We start from the raw sequence: 17227 nt of genomic DNA, 5'->3' as shown, positions 1-17227 counted from the left end.
AAACCCAGCAGGAGAAGAGAAATCATAAAGATCAGAGCAGAAATCAACGAAATAGAAACCAAAAAAACAATAGAAAAAATCAATGAAACTAGGAGCTGGTTCTTTGAAAGAATAAATAAGATTGATAAACCCCTGGCCAGACTCATCAAAAAGAAAAGAGAAAGGACCCAAATCAATAAAATCATGAATGAAAGAGGAGAGATCACAACTAACACCAAAGAAATACAGACAATTATAAGAACATATTATGAGCAACTCTACGCCAACAAATTTGACAATCTGGAAGAAATGGATGCATTCCTAGAGACATATAAACTACCACAACTGAACCAGGAAAAAATAGAAAACCTGAACAGGCCCATAACCAGGAAGGAGATTGAAACAGTCATCAAAAATCTCCAAACAAAGAAAAGCCCAGGGCCAGACAGCTTCCCAGGGGAATTCTACCAAACATTTAAAGAAGAACTAATTCCTATTCTCCTGAAACTGTACCAAAAAATAGAAATGGAAGGAAAACTTACAAACTCATTTTATGAGGCCAGCATCACCTTGATCCCAAAACCAGACAAGGATCCCACCAAAAAAGAGAACTACAGACCAATATCCTTGATGAACACAGACGCAAAAATTCTCGCCAAAATACTAGCCAATAGGATTCAACAGTACATTAAAAGGATTATTCACCACGATCAAGTGGGATTTATTCCAGGGCTGCAGGGTTGGTTCAACATCCGCAAATCAATCAATGTGATAGAACACATTAATAAAAGAAAGAACAAGAACCATATGATATTCTCAATAGATGCTGAAAAAGCATTTGACAAAGTACAGCATCCCTTCCTGATCAAAACTCTTCAAAGTGTAGGGATAGAGGGCACATACCTCAATATCATCAAAGCCATCTATGAAAAACCCACCGCAAATATCATTCTCAATGGAGAAAAACTGAAAGCTTTTCCACTAAGGTCAGGAACACGGCAGGGATGTCCATTATCACCACTGCTATTCAACATAGTACTAGAAGTCCTAGCCTCAGCAATCAGACAGCAAAAAGAAATTAAAGGCATCCAAATTGGTAAAGAAGAAGTCAAACTATCACTCTTCGCAGATGATATGATACTATATGTGGAAAACCCAAAAGACTCCACTCCAAAACTGCTAGAACTTGTACAGGAATTCAGTAAAGTGTCAGGATATAAAATCAATGCACAGAAATCAGTTGCATTTCTGTACACCAACAACAAGACTGAAGAAAGAGAAATTAAGGAGTCAATCCCATTTACAATTGCACCCAAAACTATAAGATACCTAGGAATAAACCTAACCAAAGAGACTAAGAATCTATACACAGAAAATTATAAAGTACTCATGAAAGAAATTGAGGAAGACACCAAAAAATGGAAAAATGTTCCATGCTCCTGGATTGGAAGAATAAATATTGTGAAAATGTCTATGCTACCTAAAGCAATCTACACATTTAATGCAATCCCTATCAAAATACCATCCATTTTTTTCAAAGAAATGGAACAAATAATCCTAAAATTTATATGGAACCAGAAAAGACCTCGAATAGCCAAAGGAATATTGAAGAACAAAGCCAAAGTTGGTGGCATCACAATTCCGGACTTCAAGCTCTATTACAAAGCTGTCATCATCAAGACAGCATGGTACTGGCACAAAAACAGACACATAGATCAGTGGAACAGAATAGAGAGCCCAGAAATCGACCCTCAACTCTATGGTCAACTCATCTTCGACAAAGCAGGAAAGAATGTCCAATGGAAAAAAGACAGCCTCTTCAATAAATGGTGCTGGGAAAATTGGACAGCCACATGCAGAAAAATGAAATTGGACCACTTCCTTACACCACACACGAAAATAGACTCCAAATGGATGAAGGACCTCAATGTGAGAAAGGAATCCATCAAAATCCTTGAGGAGAATGCAGGCAGCAACCTCTTCGACCTCAGCCGTAGCAACATCTTCCTAGGAACAACGGCAAAGGCAAGGGAAGCAAGGGCAAAAATGAACTATTGGGATTTCATCAAGATCAAAAGCTTTTGCACAGCAAAGGAAACAGTTAACAAAACCAAAAGACAACTGACAGAATGGGAGAAGATATTTGCAAACGACATATCAGATAAAGGGCTAGTATCCAAAATCTATAAGGAACTTAGCAAACTCAACACCCAAAGAACAAACAATCCAATCAAGAAATGGGCAGAGGACATGAACAGACATTTCTGCAAAGAAGACATCCAGATGGCCAACAGACACATGAAAAAGTGCTCCACGTCAGGGGCGCCTGGGTGGCTCAGTGGAAAAAGTGCTCCACGTCACTCGGCATCAGGGAAATACAAATCAAAACCACAATGAGATATCACCTCACACCAGTCAGAATGGCTAAAATTAACAAGTCAGGAAATGACAGATGCTGGAGAGGATGTGGAGAAAGGGGAACCCTCCTCCACTGTTGGTGGGAATGCAAGCTGGTGCAACCACTCTGGAAAACAGCATGGAGGTTCCTCAAAATGTTGAAAATAGAACTACCCTCTGACCCAGCAATTGCACTACTGGGTATTTACCCTAAAGATACAAACATAGTGATCCGAAGGGGCACGTGTACCCGAATGTTTATAGCAGCAATGTCTACAATAGCCAGACTATGGAAAGAACCTAGATGTCCATCAACAGATGAATGGATAAAGAAGATGTGGTATATATACACAATGGAATACTATGCAGCCATCAAAAGAAATGAAATCTTGCCATTTGCGACGACGTGGATGGAACTAGAGCGTATCATGCTTAGTGAAATAAGTCAATCGGAGAAAGACAACTGTCATATGATCTCCCTGATATGAGGACATGGAGAAGCAACATAGGGGGTTAGGGGGATAGGAGAAGAATAAATGAAACAAGATGGGATTGGGAGGGAGACAAACCATAAATGACTCTTAATCTCACAAAACAAACTGGGGGTTGCTGGGGGGAGGTGGGATTGGGAGAGGGGGAGGGGGCTATGGACATTGGGGGGGGTATGTGCTATCATGAGTGCTGTGAAGTGTGTAAACCTGGCGATTCACAGACCTGTACCCCTGGGGATAAAAATACATTATATGTTTATTAAAAAAAAAAAAATTTGGAAGGGGAGGCGAACCATAAGAGACTATGGACTCTGAAAAACAACCTGAGGGTTTTGAAGGGTCAGGGGTGGGAGGTTGGGGGAACAGGTGGTGGGTAATGGGGAGGGCACGTTTTGCATGGAGCACTGGGTGTTGTGCAAAAACAATGAATACTGTTACACTGAAAAAATAAATAATATGGAAAAAAATTATCGAAACACAGCACTGTACACTTGAAACAATGTAACACTGTACGTTAGCTATACTGGAATTAAAACTTTAAAATTTAATAATTAAAAAAAACAACCACTTAAACCATTTTTTAAAATGCCTAATCTGTCTCAAATGGATCTCCACGACTATCCTCCATTTACATTCCTCATACCATGTCTCGTAATCCCACATTCCTTTATGGTTGCCTTTCTGTGGTTACTTCTGCACCGATTACTTGTTTAGCGCCTATCTTCCCAATACAAATTCCATCACGGCATCCATTCTGCTCAGTCCTAAATGGCTGTTGACTAAATATTTGCTCTTTTCCCAACTGTTTCGAACATTAGTATTGAGCCCTTCAAGAAAGAAAGAAGAGAGGAAGGGAGGGAAGAAGAGGTATGGAGTAGATAGAAGAGGATAGGAGTAGAAATAGCACAAACTTAACAGCAATAGACCTCATTTTAAATCCCAGCTATGCCCCTTATTAACACGGTGAGCCTGAAAAACGTTTCTTAAACTGCTTCCACACCCGCTAATGGGAGATGAGAGACTCGGGTCACTGAGAGGATCAGCTGCCATAACATGTGTGAAGACATCTAGCAGAGTCTCTCATATAACAGGTGTCCAAGAGGTACTAGTTTCTTTTCTCCATTCCATGTTTGTTCTTTTTTTTTCTTTTTTTTTAATACGAGCTAAATAGAATGTTCCCTGTACGGGCAGCTTATATCTTAAGACGTCCTCCTCTTTGTTCTTCCTCTCTTACGTCGTTTGTGTTAATTACATTTTCCAAACATCTCATTGACTTGGAACCATCTTCTCTTGCTTCCCACTGACCACGGGAATGATTTCGGCTCCCCAGACTCAGAATCTCTAGCAGTGAGGCTTCCAAATCCATATCTTTCTTTATCAAGGACTTCTTTTTTGAGAGCAGTTTTCAGTTCACAGCAAAATTGAAGGGAAGGTACGGAGATTTTCCCCAGACCCTCAACCCTCACACATCCATAGCCTCCCCATAATCGACATCCCCCGCCAGAGCGGTGCGTTTGTGACAACTGATGAATTTACCGATGCATCATTTTCACCCCAAAGCCCATAGTTTACACTGGGTTTCATTCCTGCTGTTGTATATTCTACGGGTCCGGACAAATGTATACTGAGATAGATGACATATACTGACATAAACAGACATGTCTGGATATCATCATGGCCTCATGTGGAGCATCTTCACCGTCCTAAAACCCTTCTACGCTTTGCTCATTCATTGCCCCCCTCCCCAACCCCTAGCAACCACTGATATCTTTCTACCATCTCCATAGTTTTGCCTTCTCCAGAACGTCATATAATTGGAATCATACCGACTGGCTTCTTTCACTCCATGATATTCCTTTAAGGTTCTTTCACGTCTTTTCACAGCTTAATGGCACATTTCTTCTTAGCACTAGATAATATTCCATTGCCTGAGTGCACCACAGTTCATTAATCCGTTCACCTACTAAAAGGCATTTTGTTGCTTCCAAGATTTAGCAACCATGAATAAAGCTCCCAGAAACATCTGTGTGCAGGTAAAGCAACATGTCCTTTTTCACTGCTTCTTTCTAGATGATGACATGGTCACTTCCTGCCCAGTTCCTGGTACTTCCCCCCACCATCAATCAGTTCTTTGTGGCTAAGGAGAAATTCCAAATGAAGTTCCTCACTGGGCTATCTCTATCTTTGAGCCAAAACTGTTAATAATTCACCCAAGAAGACCTGCAAGGAGCAAAAAAGATCATGAAGCTACAAATTCTTCTTTGAAAGGGTCAGGGGATAAGAAAAACCAGTTCCTATAATATCAGAGTAGATGTGATAAGACACTATAAATACCACATCATGAATACACAGGAGGTTCAAAGCAGGAGAGCAAAATGTAAAAAAAAAAAAAAAAAGGAAAAAAAATATCTCACAGGGGAAGTGGTATTTTCAGTGGTCCTTTGATCACTGGTAGAATTTAAGGGTACACGAGGATTGACTGGACTCATAGATCTTCTTTTTCCATATTTAAATGTTTTCATTATAAATTTTTTAAAGAATAATGGGCAAGATTTTGACAACCAGAACATGGAAATGCAACCGTGAGATTCTAAGAAGAACAAAGATGAGCTCCAAGGGGTAGTGAGAAGGTCTTGTCTATACTCAAAGAACTTGTGAGTTGTCCATGTGTTGGAGAGGATGTGGAGAAAGGGGAACCCTCTTACACTATTGGTGGGAATGCAAACTGGTGCAGCCGCTTTGGAGAACAGTGTGGAGATTCCTCAAGAAATTAAAAATAGAGCTTCCCTATGACCCTGCAATTGCACTACTGGGTATTTACCCCAAAGATACAGATGTAGTGAAAAGAAGGGCCATCTGTACCCCAATGTTCATAGCAGCAATGGCCACGGTCGCCAAACTGTGGAAAGAACCAAGATGCCCATCAACCGACGAATGGATAAGGAAGATGTGGTCCATATACACGATGGAGTATTATGCCTCCATCAGAAAAGATGAATACCCAACTTTTGTAGCAACATGGACGGGACTGGAAGAGATTATGCTGAGCGAAATAAGTCAAGCAGAGAGAATCAATTATCATATGGTTTCACTTATTTGTGGAGCATAACAAATAACATGGAGGACATGGGGAAATGGAGAGGAGAAGGGAGTTGAGGGAAATTGGAAGGGGAGGTGAACCATGAGAGACTATGGACTCTGAAAAACAACTTGAGGGTCTAGAAGGGGCGGGGGGTGGGAGGTTGGGGGAACAAAGTGGTGGGTAATAGTGAGGGCACGTGTTGCATGAAGCACTGGGTGTGGTGCAAAAACAATGAACACTGTTATGCTGAAAAGAAATTAAAAAAAAAGAACTTGTGAGTTGTCTACTTTAGACAAAGTGAAGGATGGTAACACAGAGAAAGCTGAAAGCATAGAATCAAAGACGGAACAACCAAAACTAATACTCTTTAAATTTCAGATTTAAGAAGAGGAGTCCTCTGTGTTGTTCCGTTGAGGAGATCATGTCATGTCATCCACATTTCAAAAAAAAAAAAAAAAAAAGAATGTAACAAGATGAATCTAATATCTGCAGAATATTTTGAAAGTGTGACACACACAGACACATACACACACTCCTTGTGTTTTAAGCTTCCAGGTGTTTGCTCATGTTTTCCCTGGAATGCTGTCATCCCCTGTCTGGTCAACTTTAACACTAAATTCAGCATGTTCTCCTCCAGGGAGCCTCCCATAAAAACACACAGAATAAAGCCTCCTCATCTGTGTGGTCACAGTAGTCGGGACATATCTTTAATGGCCCCCTTCCTAAACGGATTGACTGAACCCATCTGTTCACTCATGCCTTGCACCTGACTACAAGCTCTTCAAGGCCATCCCCCAAGTCCCACCCATGGACAGGGCAAGCTCTACACCCAAGAAGTACAAGGCAGTGACCATAGCCATCTGACTGATGAATACAACGCTTATACTTTATGAAGGCAAAACCCCTGGGCTGTGGTAACTTACTGAATTAGAGATGCAGACGATCAGAAGAAAAGCGGTAATAGTAGCAGTAACAGTTGTGGTGGTCACAGTTATAGCAGGAATTTGGCTTTTCCACACTTCCACGAAAGTAAGTGAAAGAGGAGAGTCAGGCCCATTGGGAAGGGCGATGGGGAGAAGGCAGATAAGGAGTTCCAAAGCAGATGTGTTAAATACAACATGTGGGGGGGCATGTGGCAGATTTCAGGCAGATGAATGGAGCGTAAAGCAGAGGTGGGGGGAGGAAATGGGCAGATCTGGTCACAAACCGAAGTAGAGAGTTGAATGAGAGGCAGGGAAACAAAAAAGAGCAGAAGAATGGAAGGCAGTCAAGGCAAGAACATTCTGACAGAATGAGACGTGAAGGAAGAATCAGTGAAAGACACAAAGAATCACTAGATGTGTGGAAAAGGAATCAGCCCACGTGTTCAGAGCAGCACCATCAACGCACCCGGAAATGGTCCTATTGTCAAAGAATGAAAGCACTGAGACCCTTCTTACAATGGGATTGAAGCTCGCTCACTCTCTCTCTCTCTCTCTCTCTCTCTCTTTTAGACCAGGTCGACCTGAACTCTGTTTTTTCACGTTAACAATCTGATGCTGACTATGTGTTCTTGAAAGAACGTATAAGCAAATCACAGCCAATGCCCTTGACTTGCGATCTGGGCCCAGAGTGAAGGTGGGAGGCGGGCAGTGCTTAGGTGGGGAATCCCTGCTGTCTGCGCCCATCTTCCTATTTCTGCGCTGCTTCATTCATGAGTCTTTATTGAAAGGAAATGTACGCACATGGGTGTGAAATAAAATAACACTTTAAAATACGGCAACAGGTGGCTAAGAAATTTAGCGATGTATTTGGACTTTTCAAAATGGTGGACCAAATTTTGGTTTAGATTTAAAATTAGCACTCCTATTTTAGAGATAAATACTGAAATGTCTCCAAATGAAATAATAGGATTGGCGGGTTTGCTCAAAAGAATACGGTGGAGGGGATTTGGGAAGGGGAGAGGTGGGGTGGAGATATAGAGGAAATCAGATTAGCCATGAGCTGGTAACTGTCAAAACTGAGCGATGGATACATGGTGGCTCATTGTACCATGTACCTTTGAATTTGTTTGAAATTTCCCAAAGTATAAAGATTTTCTTAAATAGCTACTGTATTACACAAAACTCTCCTCTAGTACTTAAAACAGAGGGATAGTGAGTAAGAGGGTTGAATTTTTTTTCTTGGGAGAAGTGAATTATTCCGCCCCCCCCACCCCAGTCCAAGGTTACACTTTTAATAGCATTGTGACCACCTCCCTTCTGGCCAAGGAAAACTACAGAGGAGTAACTCTGATTCAACCAAGCTGCATGAATACTAAGAGATGCAAAGAAATACAGAGGAGAGTTCTTTGTCTGTATAACCCTTCTTAGGGTTACCAGGGTAGAATATACCCTGTCTCTCTCCGAATTTCACCCCATTTCTCCTGTTGAGCTATGATCTGCCATGATGCCATTAACCCATGAGGTAAGGTACACCTTAAAAAAAGGCCTCAGAAATTCACCTCTGTAAGATTGTGTTTTATTAGCTTACATAATGCCCTTTTTTAATAAAGACTCTTAGGAAAAAGATGTGTGTCATCAATAATTAGAAGAGTTGAGGGACGCCTGGGTGGCTCAGTGGGTTAAACTCTCTGCCTTCAGCTCAGGTCATGATCCCAGGTCCTGGGATCCAGCCCCGCAACAGGCTCTCTGCTCAGCAGGGAGCCTGCTTCCCCCTCTCTCTCTGCCTGCCTCTCTGCCTACTTGTGATCTCTGTCCGTCAAATAAAGAAATAAAATCTTTAAAAAATAATAATAATAATTAGAAGAGTTGGCTTCACCTATATAAATGATCAACCTTTGCCTATGGATGATGTGAATGTTTTTCTTCGTGTTTCCTTCCTTGGGGTTGATGGCTAAAAAGCTTACGGCCAAACTGAGACTCGTGTTTATATTCATGTCCGAGGAGGTATTTTTTGTTTGCGTTTTTAATAACATTTTGTTCTGGAACATCTTACATACATGTGAAAGTAAACAAGACAGTTATGATCAATCCACATGAACCCGTTCCCTAGCTTCAACAAATATCAACTCATGGCCAATTTTGTTTCATCTATAGCCAGCCCATGTCCCAGACATCAAATCGTTTCATCCATAAATATTTTATCAAATATCTCCAAAAGAAATTGGCTGTTTTTTAGATAAAGATTCTCTTTATTTATTTGAGAGAGAGAGAAGGAGGGAGAGAGCAAGTGTGAGTGGGGGAGGGGAAAGAGCAGAGAGGGAGAGAGAGAGAATCTTAAGCAGATTCTGTGCTGCCTGCAGAGCCTGACATGGGGCTCGATCCCACGACACTGACATCATGACTGGAACTGAAACCAAGAGTCAGACACCAACCAACTGAGCCACCCAGCCCCAGAAATTGATTATTAAAAAATAATAATAATAATAATTACATGCAAACAAATAAGTAATTTCTTCATATCTACTCAGTACTCAAAATTCTAATGGTCTCATAAATACCTCAAATAGTTTAGATTACAATGTATTTGAGCAGGATCAAAATCAGGTCTGTTTTATGATTGCTTGATCAAGTTTCTTGAATCTCTCTTTATCTGTTAACACTCTCTCCATTTCTTACTGTCTGCCCCTCCCTCTACATGAAACTGTTCTGTTAAAGAAATCTGGTCATTTGTTCTATAAAGTATCCCACTGGATTTTGCCAATCAGATCCCCTACTCACACACACTCCTCTGTACGTTAGAGCTTAACCAGATTCAAACTGGACTTTTTTGCTTGGCAAGACTCCCTCACAGGTGGTCTTGTTTACTTTCTATTCATGTTAAATTGCTGCATTATACGCATCCTCATGAACTCTCTTAAACTCCTGATGGAAAAAGGAAGAAATAAATAAATAATCCCTCAACAACACTTGCTATTCAACAAAATTTTTCATCTTTGTCAATTTGATAAGTAAACAAGAGTACTTGGTTGTTTTTAATCACACTTTAAAAATATTTAATAAAGCTGAGTATTTTATATGTCTACTGATACCTGTATTTTTCTATGAAATGCCTGTTCAAAATATTAGCTCATTTTATATTATTATTATTATTATTATTATTATTATTATTATTATTATTATTTTACTATTTTATTTGAAAAGACATTACCCTTTGGTAGTTTGTGTTGTAACAGGCACACCAGACACACACAGACACACACATCTGGGGTTATTTTCCTTCTGGATTATACAAACTAAAAATTCTATATTCCTTTATGGCCTCTGCATTTTTATAAAGCAGAAAGATCATTTCCTCTTCTCCAAATGGCTAGATAGTTGTCCCAATACCTCCTGTTAATCTGTCCATTTGTTCCTCCATCAATTTTAAACACCATTTTTTTAAGACAAGGGTAGGGAGGGATAGAGGAAGGGAGAGAGAGAGAATTCCAAGCAAGCTCCACACCCAGCACAGAGCCAGACATGGGACTCAATCCCAGGACCCTGAGATCAGGACCTTAGCCAAAATCAAGAGTCAGACACCTAACCAGCTGGGCCAGCCAGGTGCCCCATACACCTATTTAATACGTATACCTCTTCTCTAATTTCACTGGCTTTCCATATCAAAAAACAATTAAATATGACAGTCATTGTAGACATCTTCACTTGATTCTGACTTTAAGAAAACTCTTTCAGGGGCGTCTGGCTGGCCCAGTCAATGGAGCATGTGCCTCTTGATCTCAGAGTTGTAAGTTCAAGCCCCCCATTGGGCATGGAACATTCTTAAAATAAAATTTAAAAGGTTTATAAAAGAAGAAAAAGAAAACTTTCTAGGCTTACTCCTTAAAAGAATGATGCTGAGTTTAGATTCAGTTTGGTGGAAGAAGTACATGACTATGCAGATTTTAGTGAGTGAAGTAGGCTAATAATGGTTCCCAAGATGGGCCCATACCCTAATCCTTGGCACCAGTGCACCATTACCATGGTAACGATTTTGCAGATGTGATTAAATTAAGGATCTTGTGATAAGGAGATTATCCTGGATTAACCAGCTGGGCCCTTCGTGCCATCAGAAGTGCCCTTATAACAAATGTGGAGGGGACGTTAGACTCACCCAGAGAAGATGGAGGCCTCTCCTAGGAGAAAGGAGCCACGGGCTGAGGGGTGCTGAGGAACGTGTCAGCTCCCAGCAGCTACATGAGGCAAGGAAAGGATATTCCCCCCAGAGTCTCTGGAGGGGGCCTGGCCCGCCCACACCTTGATTTCATACTTTTGGCCTTCCAAGTGTGACAGAATAAATTTCTACTGTTCTAAGCAACCAAGTTTGCACTAATTTGTCGCAGCAACTACAAGAAACTAATACAGTGAATTATTAGAAATGGACACTGAGGGGCGCCTGGGTGGCTCGGTCAATTGGATATTGGACTCTTGGTTTCAGCTCAAGTCCTGATCTCAGGGTCCGGGGACTGAGCCCCACATCAGGCTCTGTGCTGAGCGTGGAATCTGCTTAAGATTCTTTCTCCTCTCCCTCTGCCCCTCCCCCTGCTCACACTTACTCTTTCTCTCTCTCTCTCTCTCTCTCAAATAAATTAATTTTTTTTTAAAAAAGAAAGAAATGGATACTGAATTTTATCAAGTTATCTCTCAAAACGTATCCAATGTCTCTCCTACCACACCCATGCTGCTCTCTACCAAATACATGTCTCACTTTTCCCTTTCTCTTACCCCTTTGTTTCCTTTTCAACTGTTTCTGCCACTGACGTCCAAAGCATCCTGTGATCCTACAATACCACTGGAGATAGAAATACCTAGAAGGGGCGCCTGGGTGGCTCAGTGGGTTAAGGCACTGCCTTCAGCTCAGGTCATGATCTCGGGGTCCTGGGATCGAGTCCCACATCGGGCTCTCTGCTCAGCGGAGAGCCTGCTTCCCTTCCTCTCTCTCTGCCTGCCTCTCTTGTGATTTCTCTCTGTCAAATAAATAAATCTTTAAAAAAAAAAAAAAAAAAGAAAAGAAACACCTAGAAGGTCTTGACCTGACGATAAAAGGGGTCAAAACAAGCAACACTGAGACGTTAATTGCAAACCAGGAGAAACAGGTATGGGGAGATAGAGCCATCCTCCTCCTCAGTGGGTGCCCTTTACCGGAACAAAGAAGGAGTAGATTTGACCTCCTTCCAATTCTTTCTAACTCAATGACATCTCAGAGGAATATTAAGAAATGCAGCTCTTTCCCCCGGCCTGTGGCACATTCTGGAATCCCTTATGCCCCTCCCTGCCAACAAGAAACAAGAAGGTAAAGCAAGATGGCCAAAGCAGTATCAAAAAGCTATGGCAGGATCCTTCACCTTGACACTCCAACCCTCCAGCCTGAAAGAGCTCAGTAGAATCCTCTGCACCAGGCTTGTTTCTGCAAGATCTCGTCACCTTCTTTCCGGGGAGGCTGGAGGTCCTGACGGTCGTGTTTTGCAAACCACAGCCTGGCCAAAGACCGTGGTGGGCTCTGCCTTTTGGTCTGCCCTGTCCTCTCGTGACTTCAGCGCATGTCCCGCTGGTGACACCCCAGGTGAGAGGTCCCTAAGGGTCCAACAGCTTCCAAAAGACCAAGAGCCTCGAGAAAACCACAACATTTACATGTGATTTTTCTGAGAAAAGAATGCGAATCTACAAATGCCAAAATCAGAGTTCTTTATGCTAATCTACTCATACGGCAATCCTAATGATTTCAGATTCTGTGGGCCCCTGAAGGGAAAATTCCACAGTCCCATAGAAAGAGGAAGGGAAGGCTCTTCGGGTTTTTTTTCCTCCTGGATAAACCTCTGTCACCATAATTAACAAGTATTGCTTCGGGCAGTGCTATGAGTCAGGCTGTCAAAAGCAGTGGAGTTCTCTAGTCTTGGGTAGTAAGTCCAGAATCTTTCCAGACAGTCACCTTGAAACATGTACATCAGTTAATCTCCAAGATGCAGCAACCCCCCCCCCAAAAAAAGTAAAAATTCTTTACTGCACAGGGGGAATGTTCCACCTACCTATGTGATCAGAAATGTGAGTCAAATGGGGGAGGGGGTGGGCAGGCCCTGGGTAGCTCAGTCGGTAGAGAGTCTGTCTTCAGCTTAGGTCATGATCCCAGGGTCCTGAGATCGAGCCCTGTGTCAGCAAGGGAGTCTGCTTTCTCCCTCTCTCTCTTTCCCGTCCCCCAGCTTGTGTTTGCACCCTCTCTCTTTCTCTCTCTCTCTCAAATAAGTAAATAAAATCTTTAAGAAGGAAAATAAATAAATAAATATGCCCTGGGATATCTCATACACACCGTTGCCTCTGGGTGACCTTAAGCTGACTTTAATGGCTCACCAAAACACTCGGAGGAGATGACTTAAAATGATCCCTAGAGGCACTGATTTTACAAAACGAAGTCAGAGATTCTTACTGGACTGACTTCAGTTGACTGCTGATGGCAATTCTCACAAGCCTTGGTTATTGGAGTGCAGTGAGAAGGACTGGGGGGTGCGTTGGTCCAACCAAGTTACAGAAGGCGCGGCTGGAAGACCCCCCCTCCCCGTGACACTGGGAGCAGGAGGCCGAGGGCGAAGGGACTAAGCGTAGCGCTCACGGGCAGTAAAACCTTGGGAAGTTATTTGTCTGAGCCCCAACGTTAAAATGGGAGTATTAACATCAACCTTGTTGCAATAACACGAGCTAAGCACGACAGACAGCGCCAGTGGATAAAAGCGTGTTGGATACGAGGATGCGAAAAATTGCCAGGTCAGGCTACGCTCCTGGTTTTGGCAGGTGCTTCCTTATTAACAAGCAGCTGCTCGTGAGAATAATAAAAGCAATGAATCCTTACTGAGAAGTTCCTACGTGCAAGGTACAGGGCTCAGCTTTGCACATAAACTTTTTTTTTTTTTTTAAGATTTTACTTATTTATTTGACAGAGATCACAAGTAGGAAGAGAGGCAGGCTTGGGGGGGGCGGGCAGGCTCCCCGCGGAGCAGAGAGCCCAATGCGGGGCTCGATCCCAGGACCCTGAGATCATGACCTGAGCTGAAGGCAGAGGCTTTAACCCACTGAGCCACCCAGGCACTCCTGCACATAAACTCTTAATGTAACCATCAGTACAACTGTATGGGATAAATATTACCTCCTCTATTTCGAGGCCCCTGTCCAGATACATGGAGCTTTACAGACCTCAGAAGCCAGCTTTCCCATATAATATAACAGTATTCAGTCCTTTGATCACAATTACTCCTCATCACAGGTCTAGCTTTCTTAGCTTGTAGAAGGGTTATTGCTGAACTGCGTCCAGGCTATGCACAAAATCTGAGCTCCAGAAGTAAAAGTTCTGGGTCAAATCCTCCTCCGTGCAGCTTGTCTACCCCTATGCCCAGAGGTCTCGAGATAACAAACACAGGTTATAAAGCTGTTTACCGGGAACTACGGTGACATGACCTAAGGTCTATCAGGAGATCAAGACTCAACTGAAAATCTATATACATTGCCATGAACTTTGTCCAAAACATTTCACCGAACCTTTCTGGATTTTGGTTCCCCTGATTCTAACATGGAAAACATTCCATCAATAAAACTAGCTGATTTTCTCATTAAGTGGTATTTGGAGGAACACGCCACCCATTTCATCCTTGATGTCACCAAGTTTTCTACTGGGTGATAGCCCTGTGGTATGTTTGTAAACTCCCGCCGCTTCCCTAAGGGCTTCTGATAAAATTGATAAGCCTATCTCTTACCTGACATAAATTACTCCAGCAGGAGGGTAATGGTCAAGTGACTATTTGAAACCGGTCACTATGGCTTCTGTTTGCAAAATGCTGTCTTGGTGACACTTGGCCTGTGGGGTGACACTCCCTTCTCAATACAAAGAAATTGGGAGTGGGGACCATTACTGGATTCCTCCATGGACTCATCCCGATGGTAATCGCAGCTGGATGCTTCCCCCATTTTACGAGAAGATTCGCCAGTCCTGCTCTGGACTAAAACCTCAAGGTCACTGAGACCCTTAAATCTGACTCTAGGCTAGAACCCTTTACTCAAAATAAAATAAATGCCCAAAGTTGAATACATCCCAATGACTACAGCTTGGGGACATTTTCTGTGAAGGAAGGGCTCCCGGAGTACCTGGGTGGCTCCGATGGTTAAGTGTCTACCTTCGGCTCAGGTCATGATCTCTAGTCCCGGGATCAAGCCCCATGTCCCACATCGGGCTCCCAGCTCAGTGGGGAGTCTGCTTCTCCCTTTCCCTCTGCCTCTGCCCCTGCTTGTGCTCTCTCTCTTTCAAATGAATAAATAAAATTTAAAAAAGAAGAAGAACTCACGGTTTGCTGACTAAGGTAAGGACCATACTTGTTCTCCAGGAAACTGCCCATTCCTCCAGTACCTAACAAATAAACCAACCCACCAACGAGGCCTTACACCAAAGCACATTCTCACTGCATCTGGCCACGTAACCAGAATTAGAACCCACCTAGGATTGTTGGGTCTCTAGCTCAATGCCTGGGAAAACCATTTGGCAAATCTGCTTCCCACCTCACTAAAACCTCATCTCTCTCCCATGCTTAACTGGTCTAGGTAGGAGATGCCCTACACTTCCTGCTGGCACAGGACTCCCAACTTCGTAAACTTAATCTCTTCATCGGAAGGCTACATCAACGAAAACGGGAAAATACACAGACTTGCAAAAAAAAAAAAAAGTTAACTGTGGGGAGGGGGAAAAAAACCACATAGTATATTGAGAAAGAAATAAGGATCTAATAATAATAAGGAAAGTTTTTGAGTTTGGGGTTTTTGTGCATTTTTGTGCATTTGTTACTGCTTTCTAAATAGGATGGGAAATTTGAGCAGCTGTCTAGCTAAGAAAAGAACCAGTGAGGAAAGGGACAAAGAGGCCAGGGAAATTCACAGATACGATGGGCCAGAATTCCCAGCGGACAGTGTGGGATCGATGGCACAGTGGAGAAGGCTGGACCCAGAGAAAGGAGAGGAGCGTCTCTCTTTAGGAAAAGAAGGAAGAAGGGCATAAAAAGTGACAACAAAGAGAAAATTCAATGGGAAGGGAAGTTGAGAGAGGCACTCCGTATTGACGTAAAACAGGGTGTTCTGCCAAGATTTCCCATGGGGTCCTCGGAAGCACGGAGCCAAGAAACATTAGAAACAGCCAGAATAGGTCAGCAAAGGAGTTCCTGTAGTTTCGAATGAAACTTTACCACACGCTCCTGCAGTATATAAGCTCCTGAGGAAGTAGCTAATGAGAAACATACGGGAAAATTCCAAAAGGCAACTCAGCGATGTTGAGCTAAAGTAGGTGTGATCTAAAACTTCCTTCTCCCCCTCTAGGAACCTCCTCCATTCCAGACCTGCTCATCATAAAACGTGGAAACGCACGAGTCAGAAGTGTTTCTCAGCTCAAGAACTACCCGCGAGTCTCCTAGGTCACACGTGTGAGGACAGGATGCCTTTCCTTCTTCCAGAAAATTCAGGGACTTTGCTACCAAAGAGCTTGACTGCTTCATCTCCAGAGTTGCAAAGCTCAAGGTCTAAAAATCGGATCCATGACATCACCTTTGCCCTCCAGATTTCATTACAACAGCTTTATCGAGATAGAATTCACCCACAATTCGTCTACTCAGATCGTACCGATCAATTTTTTTTCTTTATTTTTTATTTATTTATTTGATGGAGAGAGACCACAAGTAGGCAGAGAGGCAGGTAGAGAGAGAGAGGAGGAAGCAGACTCCCTGCTGAGCAGAGAGCCCGATGTGAGGCTCGAACCCAGGACCCCGGGATCATGACCTGAGCTGAAGGCAGAAGCTTAACCCACTGAGCCACCCAGGTGTCCCCAAATCAATGGTTTTGAGCATACTCGCAGGGTTGTGCAAACATCACCATCACCAATTTCATAGCATTTTCGTCACCCACAAAACAAACATCATACCCATTAGCCATCCCAGTTTCTTTTCCTCCAATATCATCCCTCCCTCTGGTCCTAGGCAATCACCAGCCTAAACTCTGTCCTTGTACATTTTCCTATTCTTGACGCTTCTTAGGTGGCATCATACAACACGTCCTGTCCTCCTTCTGTGCCAAAGACTCTGTTCTTGGAAGTTAAATGCATTACTACTTCTCCCAATTGTCTCAAGATCCAAGAGCTGCGGGGCCAAAAGTTTTGCTCTCTGCAAAGCTGAAACTAGGACCGTCCCAGGGGGTAAGGCTGTGCAATGAGTCCTGCTCTCCCTGTGTGCCAAGTTGCAAACAGGTTGGGGCTGGCAGGAAGAACGGAATGTCCCATGACAAAGAGGAGGGGTGCAGAGGGG

The 17227-nt window shown here is 42.8% G+C and overlaps 1 protein-coding gene across 2 annotated transcripts in view; it reads right to left on the bottom strand.

Annotated features, from left to right (window-relative positions):
* The window catches only part of MAP2K6 (mitogen-activated protein kinase kinase 6), a 126066-nt gene that overhangs the window by 52262 nt on the left and 56577 nt on the right, over positions 1–17227 (bottom strand). The gene's annotated exons all lie outside the window — the stretch shown is intronic.

Source organism: Meles meles, chromosome 18 (genome assembly GCF_922984935.1).
Source record: "Meles meles chromosome 18, mMelMel3.1 paternal haplotype, whole genome shotgun sequence".
Lineage (NCBI taxonomy): Eukaryota > Metazoa > Chordata > Mammalia > Carnivora > Mustelidae > Meles > Meles meles.
This window is presented reverse-complemented; position numbering and strand designations above follow the sequence as displayed.